This window comes from Bombus bifarius, unplaced genomic scaffold, assembly GCF_011952205.1.
Source record: "Bombus bifarius isolate JDL3187 unplaced genomic scaffold, Bbif_JDL3187 scf7180000009125, whole genome shotgun sequence".
Taxonomy (NCBI): Eukaryota; Metazoa; Arthropoda; class Insecta; order Hymenoptera; family Apidae; genus Bombus; species Bombus bifarius.
This window is the reverse complement of record NW_022884914.1, coordinates 6721414-6742056: the sequence shown is the minus strand read 5'-3', so window position 1 is coordinate 6742056 and position 20643 is coordinate 6721414.

Here is a 20643-nt window from a genome sequence, read left to right as displayed (position 1 = left end):
CAAAAATGCTTTGTATGTCTCCAGAACCAACTGTACGTTCTATGTTAAAACGCAACTTTATTGGGAAGGTTCGGTTTGAGCTGCGTTCGAAGGCAATGGTTGTTGTCGCGGATCGGCCGAACCGGCCGCGATTTTATGCGAACGATTCGGTCGGTTACGGTAGCCGCCAATTATCGTTAATTGAGATCCCGAAATTGCAACGCGGACGGAGGCAGCTGCCGCATCGGATACGATCGAGAATGGAGATCCACCGGAGGAGGATCGACGCGCTCACCGGGGCAGAAATGACCGAGCTCGTCTCCTCCTGTGTGGCATCGTAAATGCTAATTTATATCAATCATAGCCTTTGCCTACAACGTTGTCGCCACGGGAGGCTATCGCTCGTGGCGATTCCCTTTTAGTACTCTTTGCAGCCAGAGATATGCGCGATTATTGTGCGTACGGTTACAAGATATGAGACGCGGATATGGAGATAAAGAAGAGATTTTCGGGTTTTACAGCGTTGGAAGACGTTTTTTGGTAGGTTAAAATTAGCGTCAAGCCACTTTCTAATTGATAGTCACGTTATACACTCGTCGATTTGGATGGTATAATGTAACTGTGAATTTATAATGAGCTGTCTTGTATGGTAGTATTCTGAGTATCACGTCGCATGTCTTATCACAATAAAGAATTTAATTCTTGCTGTTTAGACTAATTCTAATTGGTTAGTTCTAGCATGTCATAACATCCTAAGATATGTTTCTTTAGAAATATATTAGAATTAATATTGCATGCATTAACGACGATTCACTTACTTTCTATAGATTAATATCTAAATAGTATCTAGTGAAAAAGATTATATTTAACGGAGAGAGAAATTTAATATACAGGATGTTTCTTATAGCTGGAAACGGTAGAATATCTCACGAGGGATTAAAATTATCAGAAAAATGTTTGAACGAAAATTATATGGTTTGAAGGGGAACATCGTATAGGGTGGAGTAACGGGCGAGATTTTATGGCCAACGTCCTTTTTTTTAAATGGAACCATATATTTTTAACACATCAATCGAATGCCCTATAAAACACATCAATCGACATTCCCTATAAAAAGAGTATTAAACTATTTATGTGGAAGAATCATTTGTTTAACAGATATTTCAACTTCAACTTGTGAAATTTAACGTATGAAAGACAAAGACAACGCAAACATGGCAACACCTATGGCTGAGCTGAGATATTCTACCGTTTCCAGTTAAACGAAACACCCTGTAGATATAGAAAGTAGAGAACCACGCAACCGGTATAGAAATGCTCAAACAGCGAAATTGTTCAACTTTATATAAAATTTTCTAACGATTTCTGCGTTTCGTGGAATGTAAGGTGATTTCGAATCTTCAACTGACAAGGTACATTACGGGTAATGTCATGCACACATCGTTCGTTTCTCAAATCCTTGTCATTTCAGTCATTCGATCTAACGCATAAAATGTTCCTTCATTTCTGCATATACTAATGATACGTGTATATTAACAGCATGAGGCATTACAGTAAATATGTGCGTAGAGCAAGAGGTGAAATTCTGTCTTGTATCATTAATTCGTCGTAACTGTTTCAGCATAGACAAGTCGAAGCCATTGATGGAAAGGAACTATAATCTCTGACAGAACGAAGAAGTACGTATATATTCAATCGTCGTGGAAGAGTTTATCATAGTGCTGGATCATATTTCTTCTCCTACCCCCCCCCCTCCCCTCTTGTAATTTCTTCTTGTTCTCCATATTTAAACAAGTCACCCGGTACTTCGTTGCGTGGATGTAGAATCAACTAAAGAGGAACATCAGACCTGCTTCCAGCAGTGCAAAATAGCTACCGCGTATACATACTTTGCTTGGTATCAATTCATCGCTCAAGGCCATGAAAGGGTAGATAAATCCACTCTACCCACATTTAACTCTATTGCTCTATCCGTTTCAGAAACGAAACACACAATTTTGCAACCATAGATGGTAATAATAGAAATTACTTGTAATATTCTTCATACTGGAAATATTAATTTTGAACGACCCAAAGATCCACATTTACTAGATCTTTCAAGAAGAGTATAAAATTCTTTGCATGATTATATAAGTTTCATGGACAGTATATTGAATTTTAAAATTGCTTTCCTCTAAGAGACAAAAAACATGACTTATTACACTCTTTCTCTGTGGTCCAACAGGCAATTACCAAATATAGACATTGAGTAATCTAAGACAGAAGAAAAACTGTACATATCGGTTTATCGGTGTCAATGAGATGCCCACGGGCCACAGTCCTGGTCCAAGGTTGTCCACCTGCTGCGCTATCTATCCGATACACGATGTGTCCAAGACCGTCCGGCGAGTCCACGCCCCGGCTTGGGCGCAAACGTCGCGATCGTAGCTGCGCGTGCGACACTTCTAGCCGTCCTGTCGCCTCCAATGAAGACATCCTGTTTCAATAACGTCGTCAAATCTAAGCAAAGTCACTGACGTGATGCGTAGATGCGTTCAGGAAATCTTCGATCTACGATACGAGGATCATAACGAACAAAACGGACAGATCAATTAAAGTCATAAGATAAGCGACGTCAAAACCGTAGAAATATGGTAAAAGGTGCCTCAAAGATGCGGGACACTGCTTCTACAGACTCTTAATATCTGTTTGGAAGCTGTTCTCTTACATTTTTGTAGCTTTAACGCAAGTCATGCGGATGCTTTGAAATTGCCACAGAACGCGGAATAATTAAAGAAATCTTTCGCATTTTTTTATTTAGAAACAATCCATTGCTAAATGACGTCATTATGTACTACTTAAGTCGCAGATTAAGTATAAAAGCAAAGCATACATCTTGGAAATTCGCAATCGTTACGATCGATCGTAGAAATTTTTCATGTTGGCGTGACCGAACGCATGGTCTGACCACGTCACCTATTCTACTGTGAATCTATCGCGTGGAACATACGCCACCGAGTATTCTGCGTCGCTCTGGCTGCTCTCGATACGTTCATAAAAGACGATACAACAAGAGGAACGTGTTTTACCTGCTCGAACCGTTTCCATTTGTTCACCTGTTGTTTTCGTCTCAGGAGGCCCGTCAAGGGATTATAAGGATTTCGTGGATAGCAGAGCCAGCAAGAAGACCAATTAAATTTCGCCCGTCACGAAGAGAATCCCTCGGTTAAAGAAGCTGCTTGCTTAGGGCCCCCTCGAGAATAATGTACCGCATTCCAAATGAGGAGATTTACACAATCGGGGCGGCGGCGGACCCTCGCTCGAAGCAACAAGTCTTTTTGCCGGAATCGTTCCGGTGATCGTTTTCTTTGCTGATTCTGGCTTTCTTTTTGCCACTTGGTTCCACCGTCGCGGCAATTAGGAAGTCCTGATTTCTGAATTACGTTCTCGGTGGTTGTTTTTATTCTGTAAACCGCGAGGGGCCAGAGACGAAGAACAATCGACTTCTACGATCGCGAGATGGCGAAACCAGGAGAGAATACAGAGAGGAGCGTTTAAGCGAGCATTAAGCGGTCAGGCGTTGTTTCGACGTCATTACCCACGAAAACAGGTTTGGGTATTAAGCGTTTGAAAATATCAGCCCCGCTTTTCTCCCTGGTATTACGGTCGACGCGGAATTACGCATTCAGCGTAAAGTGGATTACGATTATCGCGAGCTGCGTTGAGCGTTTACCGCTTAAGAATATCTTGGTCTTCATAAAGGCGCACAAGAATGCGTAAGAACCTAGCTGACGCGACGGGGTGGATGAAACGTGGATGACACGATGCTTGGAGAGCACGATATAATCATTAAGAGAATCCTGCTACGAAGTATGTATTATATCTCGAAGCGATATACGATTTTATTATTACTATTATTTATTGTTATTTCTAGTGGTGGATTTAGCTTGGATGTGAATCGAGTCTGAATTAATTTTGATTTCTTTCGCAAAGACAAAGAATGTATAATTTTTCGTTTAACTTCTCCTCTCTTAACTTTTCAATTTGTTTGCGCGGCATCTCATCAGAGCTTACAAACTTCGTTATCGAAAATATGTTATTTATTTTACTCGTTATTTTTTTTCTTTAAATATTATTTTTTATCGCTTGTCTTACCTTGTATTATTAATCGAAATTACTCAATCCTGCTCACAACACACACTCCCTTTTGACGCATCTCATTCGCTTAAACACAGTCATTGTCTACACGCGAGCTTTTCGAAACCGCTCGAAAAGTCGGAGGCAACATTCATCATAGTCACCGTAGCCGGATATTCTAGCGAAAGATTGCTTTCCTCCATAACTATATCGACAATCCACTACAGTCATTTGGAAAGCGGGTACGTAATACATCATCATGGTAGAATGCAGCGACTCGACGAGATGCAACTCGATCGTCACTACGTGCCGGCAGGTGTTGCCGGTTTACTGCAATTTTGCGAACCGGGTTGCAATTTCGAAAGGCAAATAACTGACACAGAACTCGAGGGGGTATGATTGCGATAAGTGCATTGGTCGCGGTACGAAATCCACTGGACGACGATCGAGACTGTAATCGCGTCGATTGCGAGAGACACGTCCGTCTGTCGTTTGTAACGCGACGAAACGCAATACATCAATCGGATGGTTGTAGAAGATCGAGCGTAAAAATATCGATGGGGCGAGTTTCGAATGAACTTAATAGCATCGACGTTATATTCTACGCAATTGTTCTTTCTTTAGCTAGTTCGATGAAACGTATACTGAGAAATATTTGTCTGTGATATTTTTATGTCAAACAAACGCGTGATAATTGATTCGTGATTGGAATTGTAGAAAAACGTTCGTTTTCTCTAGAATAAAATAAAAAGTGTAAATTTACATCAACTATTGATACGAATATTATAGTGTTAAATGTAATAAGATAATAATCGTGAGACCCAAGTACACTTTGATTAAGTTCTATCGGATTCTTGTAGTACACTCGATACTCTTGGTTTATAAACCTAGCTAACTCGATATTTTAAGTGGTTTGCATACATTAAGATAAATATAATTTAGTATGTTTAATCTAAGGAAGAATATGTAGCGTGTGTGTATGTATGGAGGACACTTCTGCATTCTTTTAATTGTAGGTAATCATGCGTGAAGCTAGAAACACAGCTCGACATTCTTGATTCTTTCGCTTCTTTCTGTATCTGTCTCGTTAATTATTAAACATATTGTCGCAAGTACCGTACGAATGTTGTCTCGAGCATACTTTGCATTCAAGCGGAAATGAGATTACTGGTTCTTAGCGACAACTTCTAAATGGCCCAGTCACTGAACTTTGTTTCTGATATTCTATCCGAAGAAGTTAGGATTTATAACATTATTAAAATATAAATTATCTGTACATAAGTAAATTGTTAAGAAAACGTTACAGAAAGATTGAAAATGGAAAAAAGTTATACGAATAAATGATGGAAAAAAATAGATACTTCGATTTTCTAATCCTAAAATTGTATTCACATATTTGTATTCACCCAGCATATAATCCCGATAACGTCAAAACTATTTCATGCATTTCCTATTTTGGACAATTTTACTCGCTCCTCGTGGCAGCATCGGAATAAGCGTCTCATTTGCGGTTTATATAACCGAGCCAGGCCGATTCCTTTTCAGATCAGGGATCGAAAATGCGCATAACTGTTTTTGTGCCGCGCAACCCAGCCGGAGGTGTGAAACGCGATTATGGCGGACGCGGCTACAGTGCTTCGCTTCGAATTTGGTATCGATTAACGAGATCATCTAGAAGACCTCGTATATGGTGAAGTTATTTGCGATCGCCGTCTCCCATTTGGAAAAGTTGCCGCGGACTGCGACTCTCTTCCGCGTTCCCCCGCGCAACATATTTCTCGTTAAGATGTTTATTTCATACCGGTCGCTACGAGGGATTCAATTAATTTCCTTCCTGCTCTCCTCTTTCTCTCGTCTTCTCGCACACGTTCAAAGTTCCTCGATAACTCGAGCAGATTTCCGACGAACGAGATAAAAGAGGATCATTAAGAATTTAAACCGGGTTTCTCTTCTTCCTCTGAAACGTATCTACATGCGGTCTACTTTCTCCGACTTGATGGCATATCATTTTTAAAAATATCTCCGAAGCTGAAAAAACGATTCTAGGAATGATCCGTGTCGCGACGTAACAATCGTAACGAGAATCGTAACAAACGTAACGATATTCTTCGTTTGTTCGATATTTTGTGTAGAATGACCAAAGACTTGGAGACTGGTATCTATTCTTATTCGTTGACATATTGATTGGAAAATGATGTTAGGCCAAGAAAATTACTAACATTTAGTCTAGCTTTCAGGATTGCGATAACACGTCAGTGAAAAATATTGTTTCCCACAATATTTGCTGCGATTGTTTTCTATTTAAATCTTATTCGTATCGTTTCCCTGTCTTCTTCAAAAAATCCATAAGAATTACTCGATCGATCCATAGCCAATGATACATAAATACACCTAAAGTGTCCAAATCGTACGACGTTTCATTGCGCTCTCCCATTCTGCTACATTCGTGACATCTGTAACCGACAACAGCCAATGTGTTCCGTCTCACATGGCCTTAAAGGAGACGCATACGGTTGCGGTAATACGCAAAAGTGAAACAAGTTAGCCGGAACAGCAGTTAGGTCGAATGGACATCGAGTGGTCTATTGGTGGAGTGGTGACGCGACCTGGGGTCACGGAACGATCGGAGGAAACACGTGCAGCTAGCACCGAGCATCCGCGGCTAGCCGTGACGCGGTGGTGCGGTTGAGTTGCGTGTCGGTCGATCGCATACCTGTAACAAGACGGACAATAACAGGCGTTGCAGCGCGTCGTGCAGGTCGAGGATGTTCGACGTGCACCGTGCACACGACGCATCTCCGTACGCACGGGGCGACGAGAGGGGGAGAGGAAAAGAGAAGAGCGAGGCAGAGCGAGAGGCGATCGCGCGACACACGGCGAACAGAAGAGAGAGCAGCGCATGGCTCGCCGAGAGACGACTAGGAAGGAAAAAGAGAGAAAGGGAATGGAAAGAGCGCGATACCTTCTCTCAGCCGGTGGGAAAGGAGAGGCCTGTAAGAGCGGATCGAAGATGTAAGGAGGCCCGTGCATCACCTGTGTCGGCCCACGGCTCACGGCTATTGCCGCTGGCGTGCCGATGCAACCTGGCGGCCCGAACGAGGGGTGCAACACGAGAGGGAGATCAATGGCGAAGGGAATAGTGGGGAGCAGACGCGCTGCGTGTGTGACAAGTGAGGCCCCGGGAGGTATCAGCAACCACCACACAATCGTGTAGACGCATACGTGCCGGAGGATGTGGACCGGGAGGAATCAGTTGGAAGATAGAAGAGGAGATGATTATGGAATGGACGAAGACCGAGGGATCGAGTATTCTCTGTTACCGCGAGGGCAAAGGGTGGAGGGAGAAGCGTTCTGGAAGCGAGAGAGAAACCTCGCGCGGCTGCCCTCCGGCGCTCGTCCGACGGCATTCCTTCCACCGACCGAGTCGTCTCTTCATTCTTCTTATCGGCTCCTCTTTCTTCCTCCCCTTTGTACTCTCGGCCGCTTCTCGTTCGTCGGCTCCCACCCTGACGTTCGATTGTTCAGGTCCCAATTTTAACCTGGGAAGACGTCTAAACGCCCGACTTTGTCACCTATCGCCCCTTGACCCTCGTGCTCTTCCCTTCTCGGTCCTCTTCTCCTTCCTCTGAGTGTGGCTCGATGACCACATGGTTTGTATCGTAACCAACGATTCTCCGGATCTATCTCGGTCAGACGAGGTTTCGTTCTCGTTACGCGGTCGATGATCGATCGTACCACGCTCCAGACACTGGACAGGATTTTCGTGGTTTCGCTCGTAAGCACGGTTTGCTCGCGTGATTAGACAGCTTTGTCAGCGTCCCTCTAGTAACGGAAACTCGAGTCGAGAGTAATGGCACGCGTTTGAGTAAATTCCGTTGTGCGTGGCACTTTCGTCATGCTCCCAAACACGGTGACCAAAACGTACGCGTAGAAGGAGAAAGTTGGGGGAAAAAGAAAAGTTCAATTGTCCGACTGGTTTCACCTATCGTTCGACGTTAGTATTCGTGCTCAAATGAGCGTTCGTTTGAGTAGATGAGGATAGATATGCGTACTACTAAGATAACGAGATCTTCGTCAGAACGGATGATAGTCAGTAAACGAAGACCGACGATGAAACTTTTTGTGCAATGCTGCACGAATATAAATATTCACAATATAGTGAAAATTTGTCAAACAAGTAACAAAACATGATACAACTTGTTATCCAGGAAGACTGTTCAAGATCCGACCGATAATCCTCGACAAGAACTGATCCTCTGGCGACGACGTAACAGATCCAGCAATGAGCGCAACGAAGGAGAAAGAGATGAATCTCGGCGGCGTAATTAAAAGTAATTTCCTTAAGCAGCGTCGGTATCGGCCGGGGCTAAATTTCAACGCGAGATAACATCAACGACGCATAATTTATACGAAGCGCAGAAAAACAAATACATTTCCGACGGCCGGGTCATTATACGTTGCGTTATTTATCCTTGATGATCATGAAATACCGGTTCCCCGCGGGCCGGCTTACGTACAATAATTAACGTACGATAGTAATAACGATAATTCGAGATCTCGCGCAGCATTCCGCGCTACCGGACAAGCGACTGCTGGCACAAGAGCGCGACCCTTCATTCATCGATCCTCCGGCTCGAGCTTCGCCTAGGGACGACGCGCGCTCTGCTTCGCTCCTTTCGACTTTATCATCTGTTACGCTGTATCAGTGCCGTGTTTCGATATTCTGTTATCTAATCGTGGTGGTCATGCCATGCGCTTCTACCACGCCATTCGTTCTCCGGCCTAGTTGTTCGCCTCGTAGACGTCGTCGTTCCGGCGAACGGACGTCTGTAAGAGTTTGAGGCTACAGAGGGCCCCGGTGGTGTTTGCGCGCGCGAGTATTCCGATGCGTACACACGCATGTACGTATAGTATATATATATATATATATATATATATAAAGGGAGCATTGCTGGAACGAACGCCGCGGGTCGTTTCCTCGGTGATTTTTACTCGCGGCAAATAATAAATTATCGGCCGGCCGTGCGTAATCGGGCTGGAATATAATCTGCGCATGGACAACCGTATCGCGCTGCGGTAGCTACGGAGGCTCCCTCTTAGCCTACAATCTGTCTTACATATTCATTATGGCTGCAGGCTGAGCAGGTATTATCTTAGATGGTCGGTTTGGAACAACGTATAGCTTGTAATTTTCAGGGGGCCCCATGGACTGCCCCTCTTTGCTCTTCCACGTCTTCGTCTCGTCTTTCTCTGACCCTTGTTTCTCTCTTTCTTTCTTTCTTTTCTCCCACACCTCACCCTATAACCTCTCTGCCTGATCTCATTCCCTTTGTTTTGTTTTCTCGATGTTTTAAAGCTACAGGAGGGTAGACATTTTGAGAATCATGCGAAGAGAAGCAAGTACGCTCCTCAGCGCAGTGATCACAGATGTCATTGAGCAGGTAGGCTTAACGATCGGAGGATTTCGAGTGTGGTTCAGCGTACGCGCGCATGCGACCAACAGATGATATCCATGGTTAACCGTAATTGCCGACCCTGCGCCCATCGTCTACCTGCTCCGCGACCATCCTGGCATTCCCGGAACTCTGAGCGGCGCCTTCCCCGGAGAACAATCACTGTACACCGGCCTTGCGATCGTACTAACCGCGTCACGGTTGCTCGTAATGCGCGCTTTGCATTTAAGGGGCTAGTATGTCACTTCTGGAACTGTAGAAAGGTTGAGAGGACACTGGGCGATCTCGTTGGTAATGAAGGACCATTTTCTCGTTATTAAGGAATTGAGAACACTTGTATCGTTATATTTATCGCAACTGAGTATCGTGATATACAGATATTTAATTTAAAAATAATATCGAACGATTCTGTATATTGAAACTAATCCGTGACACGAGTACTTTTTATAATGAAACTGATAATAGTTGAACAAATGCTGACAGAATCAGTTTAGTATTCAATGGAATAATGATTAAAGGTGAACGTCTTCTGACTTTGAACCAGACAATAAGGTGAAAAGTATATGAAGGATAAAGGTAAGAGCTACAGCAGCTGACCATTATGACGGGATGTAGGTAGCCTTTAATACCTGTGAGCGGGTAATTGATTTTGGACGAACTATAAGCTGTACTATAATTAGGGTCAAAGTTTCTGGCTGTCCGAAATTATTCCCCTGATTATAAATCATGCCAGGTATGGCTCTTACATCCTCGTATTAATAATTCCATTGTGCGTTTCATTTTTTTGTTGCGCACGATTTCTTTGACACGGGTATTCAGCGCAATCTTGTTCTACATTCTTCTTCCATTGCAAAGAATACCGTAACGTGTCTAAAGTATATATGAAGCAGCGCGTATTTCTCCCTCAAATCTATAATTGTTCTCATAGATTATAATAATCAGATTAAAGTAAAATAGAACTATACAGCCGAACGGTTGCACATAAAGAAGGCGAAATAAAACAATTGGCTTACCAGCGAAGAGCGTCGATCGATAACGGCGGATACACGGCCAGAAATCGCGAGGAGTCGGCTACCGAGGATGTAAAGAGGGGAGGATACCCCGGAGATCTCTGCAGCGCGAATTACGCTTCGGTTCTGTGGCTCCTGATAGCGTGTTTTCTTGACATCTCGCCGTCACTCGACGGCGGTACGGCTCGGTGTGCTGGACGGTTGCACGGACAGAGAGGAACAGAAGAACGAAGAGAAAGGAAGACAGGGAGAGAGAAAGATCCGTGGCACAGAGCAGGTGGCACGTGAAGTGAATGACTGGAGGGACGATGGTGGTGGCTGCTCCGGAGACGGAGAAGCGGGGAGAAGGTTTAGCGAGTAGCGTGAGTGAGGTGTGTAACTCGAGTGAGCGGATAACGCGAGTTTGGTGAATGAGGCGAATGAAGTGAAACGCTCCAAGTCGACGGCGCGTGCAACGAGTGGGTGATACGCTTTCTAATTATCGAGATTAATCCGACAGGAAATAGAGACGGCCGGTGTGTACCAGGTTCGCGCGCTTTGGCCGAGCCGCGTCGTTCTCTTTTTTTCTCTCCCTTCGACTGGGGCGCGCTTTGCACCGCCACCAGACTTGACACCGGTTCTGTTATTTTCCTGCGTGCATATAACCCCGCATCGAGCGCAGCATGACCTGCATTCGCGCTTGTTTACGCTCGCCACTTTGATGCGGAATAGACAGATACCTTTGGTCCTTGTAACTCCCGTTTCCACAATTTTACGCATGTATTTTGGTCACGATATAAAGTGAAATCGCAAGCAAATACATGTTCGGTGATGTTTCTAGCTTCTGATGAATTATAAGTGTACGCATATACGTATATCTTTTGGTGCAAATGTCAATGAAACGAAATGTAAATACAATGCTATGGAGCTTGATAATGGTATTAGCAGATGGTTGATTGTCCGAGAAAAAATGGTTCAATCGGAATTACGGTGTAAGTTCTTTTTGCATTTCTAAGAAAAAGGGAAGACTTCCTCTATTCACACATCCTGTTCTCACACATCAAACTAATCTGTCACAAACTCATTATCCTCTCTTAAAACAGTATCTCTTACTTTTTCTTCAATTTCGTCAAGCACCATTTATCAACAATAAACCTACCATGTATCCTTTTTTCCGAAATCAGAGACCGCAGAGCCGGTGCACGTCCCGTGGCGCGCCATACAAACACAGTGGAAGCAGCATCCAAGAAAAAGCATTAAGAGACAGACTCTGAAGGCGCATTAGCATTGTTTGTACCGGCGACGGCCTCTTACAAATTTCCTAACATGGAATGTTGCTGGTACGAAACACCTTGCGAGCCGCCGCTAGCTGGCTGGGACCTGGAATCAGGGCATACTTGTCGTTCGCCAAGGCGGGGTAGCAAGTGCACCGGCAACAATAATCAATGGAGTTGCTGCATTGGGGTGTGGCGCGCAGTACCGGCGCCTCCTTGCTGTCCGACGTACTTCGATCGTACCCCCTTGCCAATCCTGCCTTTCCCTCTCAATCCCCTCGCGCTCCTCACTCTCGCCCCGTCTCTCCTTTTCTCGTTCTACGTCAGTTCTTCGCCCACCTATCCCCCCTTTTTTCGCGGATATCGACGAGCCACCTTGTGCCCTTCTTTCTTCCACTTGAACGCCGGCTGAAAGTTGGTAAGACGTCGTAAGAAGAAAGATTGCTTGTCTCGAGAAAGAAGGTTTTGGTGTCTTTACTTCGTTTTTTGGTGCTCGCCTTGAATTTTATGGACGTTGAAGCAGAGATCGAGTTTTCAAAGTTTTAATTTCTGGGCGGTTTTTTGTTCGCTGTATGATTATTTTGCTTATCCGATTACTTTTGATTATCCCGTTGCACGTTTTATTGGAGATTAACGAAAGATTATGCGGATGGCTTTATCGTGTAACGATCATTAAGGAATATTTTTGTACGAATGGTGTACAAAGGAAATTGATAAGGATAAAGTCATAGAATCTTCTTATCAACTAAATATAGAAATCCTGGGATAATAGCGTTCATCAATTATGTTAATGATTCAATTGAAATACCAGCTTTAAACATTAAGGGTTCTTAATAGTCACGTATTTCAATTCTTATTCTTAAACAAAGATATTATCAATGTTTCAAAAGCATAATCTTCATAAATAACATGGAAGCGTCTGTCGTATAAATAGAATTCTAGACTTGGTTCCTCGATCCATCACTTCACATAAAGCATTTCGCGCAATCACACCCACGTGTATCCGCTTCGTCTAATTAATTGAATTCCCATAATAATTAGCCGGTAACGAACAAGGTTGGGCAGTGGTTATCAGCGTATTAAGACGGTTAAACACAGGCTGTCACCGGGCTATCGACAAATACGGGTCTTTCGGGTGTCGGCGGGCTAGCGGCCAGGTAAAAGTGTGGCTTTCAGCCGGCTTTGGGACTGGTTCCAACGGCGAGGGCACGCGTGGGTGGAAGACCAATCACAGTAGCGGCAGCGGCGGCGGGCCGCCGGTGTGCATTGCAGAGCGTGTGCAGGTGCAGCGCAACGGAACAGTGGCAAAAGAAGCGGCGTTGCGCTGGTCAGCGCTGACACGCCCGGTTGGCCGCGCTTCCGGCGCCACCGTCGTACGCGCCACGCTCCACGAGCTGCCGGCGCCTACGAATTTGCAATTGCACACGCTCCGGCTACCGCGAACTGCAAGTCACGTCCCGTTGTAAACATAAACCAGCAACGTGAAAGAACGTCGTACCGCCTAGCCTGCTCCCGTGTAAATATCCATCCTGACGTACCGTAGAAATTTCGCCGAAGAGGAAGTTACGAAGAGGCGTAACAATTCTGTTGCAGATAATAACTGCGGCTAATTAGGCTTGAACGATTGGGTGTGGAAATGTGGAGTTCACATTGTGTAATTGTGGTTGAAATTAAGGTGGAAATTCCATTACTTGTGATTTTGTTTGGAACAAGGGAAGTGCATGGAAGTGAGATATTCTTGGACGCGTCATAATTTTTGTAAATATTTCATTAAGCTTTTGTAGCAATGATTATGTTTTTTGTAAATTTTGCTAACATGGCTCCCATTTAGAATCTTCATTACATTCTTTTCATCCAGAGCTCGATATATTTGTAAAAAGATTCCATTTCTCTGTTCTATTCCATATTAACAAGTCATCTACCATATTAGTCTTCAGGGGCGAACACCTATAGTTAGCGATAAAATATCCTCGAAGAAGGATTTTAAGCCTTTCCACGGAAATCTTAGCGATAGGGAAACGACGATGAAGCGGGCAATTTGAATGCGCGCGATCGTTTCTAAAATGCCGCAGTTAATTAACATAAATAACATGTACACACGCTCGCTAAGACGCGAGCGTGCACGGCGAGCGTCGCGTCGCGGATGTAATGTTTAAACGACAGCGTTTTCTCCGTTCGATGCAATTTATTCGAGATGCAATTACCGCACGGTAAAGCTATATGTTATTACAGCTAATTGGAAATCGACACTATCAGACGCACAGAAAGCATCGTGTCTTATAATTCCTGCGTTAATCACTTTAAGTGGAAGTCGGTAATTAGTACTAAGCGCGGCAATTTCGCCTTTAGACGTATTTACTGTGCAGTCGCGATTCATTTTGATAAATTTAATCGTGATACGTCCCTGTTTGATCGTCCGCAATGCTGCCCTTTTCAACGACGTTGCCATTGTCTCGACGGATAACGTCTTTAAATGTTAACGTGGATCCTATCGTTCTCGTAAAACCTCCACGGTTCATAGAATGCTTATAGGATGTTACGCCAAGCACTTCCTTATTGCTATAGAGATTACACGTCAATTGAAAATTGTTTCGTGCGAACGGTAAGTAAATTGCGCACCGAGAGAGGACGATAATTAACACCGCTATAATATACCAATGTGCTCGATGGCGCTAGTGTTCTCTGTTTGGCTCGTTAGAGAAATCATATGTCTCTGAATTTCTTGTATATAACATTTTTTGAGACATAGAAATTGCTTTCGAGATTCGCTAACTAGATGATCATGATTTCAACGCATCTGTAACACTTAAATCGCGCGTGGAAGCTAATAAAATTATGGTTAATTGCTACTTCCATTTGTAAGAATTAAATAGATGTAATACGCTGTTCGATTTAATCTTTTAACGAATAAAAATTTTCTTGCATTTTTTCACACACAGCAAAAATATAATTCTTTCGTCATTACGTAAAAAGAGGAATGATAACTTTTCGATAGAAACCCATGAATTTTATTTAAAGAATGAAAGTAAGTTTAAAAGTTTTGCTGATTCATAGTGATGAAGGGCTGACAAACGTGACACGCTGTTCAACATGCGATACGCTCGCTGATTGAACGTCCGAATGCCTTTAATTTATAATCGTCGCTTGTACACTGATCTTTTTTTTGAGTTTCCCGATAAGTCTCCCATTCCATTTACTCGTTAACATCGTTAAACGTATTCTGGACCATCATCGTAGAACGCCAAGATAACGTGACCATTTTGAACGTGTAAAGAAACGTGACGCAACCGTTTCAACGCGCTCGTGTTACGCGGCATACTTTTCTGCTTCTGTTATTAATTACGGCATACGCATCAGATAAACGCGGCAGCATTAATTCCTGTAACGATTATTGCATTTAATGATACCTACATCGTTCCTGCCTTTTTTTCACCGAGTAATTTTTGTAATATTACTAGCAGTGTGCACACAAGTCACGTGCTTGTTAGGCACGAAATTAACAAAAGGGTCGATACACTTGTACCACTTTGCCAGAGGTAGACGTGTCTCGAAACGATCCCGTATACTGGCACATGTATATTTCTTTAATTCGTCCATAATTCTGAAAGTTACGATGAATATCGTCTTTACGATGATATATTTGATGAAATATTCGTGAAAAAAAAAACAAATAATTATCTTTTCTGGTCTTATTAAACTCGTTTCTAAAGAGGTTAAAGAAGAAAGGGTCCGACAAGGACGCCGTTCGAGCGGTAGCGTTGAAAAAGGTGCTTCGTTCCCACGTGTACGTCAGACAGTAGTTTTTCCGATTCACGATGAGCTTGCAAAGCTAAATGCTCGGTAGCCTGAAATCCCAGATTGTAATACCAGGCGGAACTCGCCGCGCTATTGTGCGTTCATTGTCCCGCTGAATGAGGAACATTTTTAGACACCACTTAGGCGCTCCACCTTGGGGTGACACACAACCGCGACTCATCCTTATCTCTGCTCCGTCTTTTTTCGTTCTCACGCGCCTCGTGTCCATTGTCTGCCACGAGCTTTTAGAACGGCACGTCATCCGCATTCTAAGTGAGCGTCCAGCTGGAAGGAAGTGTGCATTCGATCAGAGATTTCAGTTAGTTTATTGGTACTGTATCTGTTACTTTTGCTGATGCAAATTTTGTTTCCTTCGAATATTAGTGTCTCGTCTGTACGTTCGAAGGTAATTCAAGATCATGGAGGAATATTCATTTTTACTACGAAAAAAACTTTTTATCCGGACAATGGCATGCTATAATATCAGTAAAGCGTTTCTCCATTTCTAAATTGTGCAAAATGGCAAGGCAGGACGGAAGATGCAAATTACTGACATCGAAGGTTACGGTTGATTCGGCGATTATGGTTCGACGAACGAATAAGAAGTCCAATAATGGAACAGCAAAGGTGCGAAACATCGTGATGTTCAACGATCGATCAAGCGATCGTTAAACGTCAAACAATATGCAACCGAGTAAGTAGATAGCATTTATGTACCAAGGGCCATTTATATTTTGCGCGGTCTACAATTTCGAAACACCTTGCGCGACGGTGCTCTTTTCACGAAGGCTGCGTTAATCGCCACGCGCGTCCGTCAAGCTGAATAAAGTAAATTGCACGAACCGATGCTTACGTGTCGGGAATTCTATGTGCCAGCCCTCATTATTCTAACAGCCAGCATTATTCAGTACAGTGTTCCGTATTGTCCGGAAGATAACAGCCTGTGGATTTATACTGTTCTTCGTTCTCTGGTCGACGGTTTTCAGTCTGCATGAAAAACTTGATAGCCTTAAGATAGCGGTGGAAGTTCTAACCTCCGGCAATCTCGAATTAATTTCATTTCTGCATTATCAAGTTCCTTAATGTCTTAAATTCGTGAATATTTAGTGAGTTGAAGCATATCTATATGTTTTAACTGTAGTATTTAAATATTTATTAAAAGTTACTTCGAGCTTTAATACATTTAATCGATTTAACTTTAATAATTCAATGATTCTGACTCGTTACATTAGTCTAAATTTATAATCGGAGATCGTCTAAAATTCTTCAAATAATTAATCCAATCACAAGAAGAATTGTCAACCAGCAATATAATTTTAATCAAAATAAATTCAAATTCCGCGATATTTATCCCGTGGTCAACGAAACCAGCCAACCATATAACTTCGACTAATGGAACATCTAGGCACAAGTTTCACGATTCGATCATTGTCCCATCGTCACTGTTCCTACGATGATCGTTGGATCTTCGTCAAACGCGTCTCTACTCGCCACATCTCTCGTGCAACAATGCATTCTCCTCGTCGTTGTCTTGGTGCTCTGTCCTCGTGTATACCGGTCCAGGTTGCAATCAACGTTGCAACGAACGTTGTCAATCTCGCAGACGCAAAGTGTACTGGACGAGATGGCGAACGCAGCGAAACGATTTGCCGGAGCAGCCGGCGGGTAAAACTTCGTTTAGCATCGCATCGGGGTGAAACAAACCGGTCGCGTGCGTGTTCGCTGCGTACACGCCGAGCGGGGCAGAGGGTCAATCTCCTCGCGTCTTTTTCTTGTTCTTCCTCTTCGTCTTCTCTCTTTCCCTTCCGCGTAACTATCTTCTTGTTTCTCCTCTTCGCCCGTCCTCCGCCTCTTCTTTTCTTCTCTTCACCTCCTCCTCTTCACTCTCCACCCTCCTCTTCTCACCCTCTCCGCGCTCGTCTTCTCCGTTGTACCCGCGTGTACGCTTATTGGCATCGTGCCTTTTTCTGCTCATCTTTTTGATTTTCTTCTACCACTCCTTGCTCTCCTCTATTCTTGTTCTTCCTGTTTCCCTTTGACCACCCGTCTGCGCTTGTTCGCTCGGCCGGAGGTCGGACATCATTGTCCCTGGACGTTCGAAAAGGGAAAGCAGCTTGCTCGGAGTGAGAGGGTGTAGCTACGGGGGAAAAAAGAGGAAGATGACGGAGGAGAAGAAAGAACGAGACGCGTATTCAATCCGGTAGACGCGAGAGGTAATCAGTTACTTCCGTTGGGCTGCCATTAAACGCGCGCTAATTACGATTTTATACGGAGAACAGGCGCGCGCGCGCTAAGACGAGCTCTCGTACTGCTTCGCGCGGCCAGTGGAAATGTATTATTATGTCTCTATCGACGGCCGCCAGCCGACTATGAAAGCACAACGCACCGCTACTAAATCGGAGCTGGATATTTCTGATTTCCAACGAGCCATGAGAATAATAATCACGACATAATTAATTGTTGGCGTGCACGATGGATAATAATTAGAGGATTCTGGCTAGAGGCGGTTTAAAAATCAGATGCTTGAATTTATTGGCTGTTTAGTGTGTTCGTGCGACTAACATATTCAGAGCTTTGACGGGTTGCGGACGTGAATGAGTCATTATGGAAAATTATATCGCGGATTTGAATATACAGCGATGAGACGGTAATGGGGGAAATCTGTTAATTACATGTACGCTGTTATTTTGTGCATCGGTTCACGATCAATTTATCATATTTATTTTCGTTTGCTCTCATCGTATTATTTTCTTAGTTTACGATTTGAAGCTATGATACCCTAATTGCTTCAAGCGATACACTTACGACTGATGGGCGAAATTATAGTGGCGCGCGTAAAGCGTTTGTATCGTTTAATTTTATTTTAGCGTTTGTGGCTACATTTGCTTGAAATTGCACGATTAGTTGAGCCTACATTTTTTTAATTTCGTATTATTCAGATATATTTCAATTTAGCTAGAACGCGAAATGTAAATTTACAGTTTCATACGAAAAGTACGATTGATATGACATACATTCGTTGTAACACGATGAAATTCAATGTAATTCGATTTCTTTGGATTTTATTAAGTATTTTTTCGTTTCTCGTTAATAATGCATAAGCGTTTGTACAATTGAAAAGATAGAATACGACGTAGAAAAAAATTCTGTGATTCTGCTCTCGCGAATGAAACGTATCTGTTCATTCTTCGAAATTGAAGAATTCGCAGTTCGCTGACTCGATACCTCTGTTATCTGCTGAAATGAACAGCAAGAAAGCAATGTAAAATACTAACATGTTCGACGGCAATGTTACTCAGAATAGCCATTCAACGCTATTACAGCCTTCCATAAGTCTCTAAAACAAATTCTACGCAGGCATTCCGCGTGCCCTCCCCGTTACACGAGCGATCATTAAATTAACCTAGAGATTACGCGCTAAATTTCACGGAATACGCCGAACGTTCCCGTCGCCTGGCTAATTCATAGTATTATCGCGAATGTATCATCATAAATTTGCATACGCTATTACGACAATCCACGACGTCACGCGAAACGAATTTCCATAGACCATTAAGGCCGTTCTGACACGTTTACGTCCAAAGAAACTGCACCATCTACAACGAGTATAATCTTGAATTCTCTGACATTGTAGGAAATTGCTGAATTAATTTCCATTTTAAGAGACAATGTTTTATGAATAGATTCGTTTGAGAATAAAGTATAAAAAGTTGTCAGGTTCATTAACTCTAAAATATTATTGATGATAATTGTAGAATCTAAATGTCTACAATTTGATTACAGCAGAACTCCATTTCAAACTAATCAGACCTAAAGAAAAGGTTCAGTGGAACTGTATCGTATGAACTGTGTTGCCCTAATGAGACATAATAAATGAAATTCTATTGCAAGTGATTCTACGCCAAAATTCTATAACTGTTATGGATTTCTATCCCATCATTGCGAACAGAATTCAACAATGGACATAACTTCAGTATCCTGCCCATGATATCTCGTCGAAATCATAGAAGCAGAGCCAAATTCTTTCTTTTCTTTCCTGGCTAAGTTAGCCAACTCTTTGGCGTTGTTGCACGCACGTGTGCAAAGGAATCGCCGTGAAACGCTAACGTTATAATAACGGTCGTAACAACGGGCAGAAGTCGTAATTTAAATTGAGTTTCTCGCTTGTCTGGCTGTAATAGCTCTATTGCACGCTACTTGGACGGAAACGCGAAGGAAAGACGAACGAACAGAAGATCGAGAAGAGGACGGAAAGTGGAAGAAGGACCAGATTAAGCTGAGAAAATGAGACGCTAAAGGCGTGAGGAGGATGACGAGGAGAGAGAAGATGGATCATAGCGGGTGGGTGTGAGTGATATCTGGCGACCCAGGTTGGGGTGCGCTGATCTAATTGATGGCCGTGCTGGGGACAGAGCCAGGATATGACGCGAATCCATTGTGGCCCACATTATTATAATATATATTATATACGTATCCTCTACGATCGGACAACGAGCGAGAATCACGCCACGGGGAAAGAAAAGAGACAGAGTTACGTGGTTGCCCGGTGTAATAATCCGGCGACATTGTTCAACACGACAGTTAGGGAGAGTGGTCAGTAAGTGTCAGACAGATTGCGGGATATATCGGCGATAAGATAAATTGTGGTGTTTCTTCGTAGAGGATGTCGCGAAAATGATTTTTAAAGATTTCGAGGGTGACTGCTCGGGGACTAATAGCGTGAGGTGCTCTTTTGTAGTAAAATGGTTTGTACACTGTATTTATTAATTAAATTGGTACGCGAGATGATGAGTGGAAAAGATTGGATTCTAAGGTTTGGTATTGCGGTTATGCACATTGCCAAGAAGATATAAAATTCAAATTTTGGATACAGTAATATAGCATCGAAGAGAGTGGTGTCACTTATGAAGATTTATTTCGTGCTGGAAAGATAACGACGACTTTGAAGACACAACGTTCGGTTACTAGCTGAAATGCACGTCTGAGAGAACTTCCAGGGAATTTTAAATTGGAAAAATAAATTGAAGCTTTCTATTA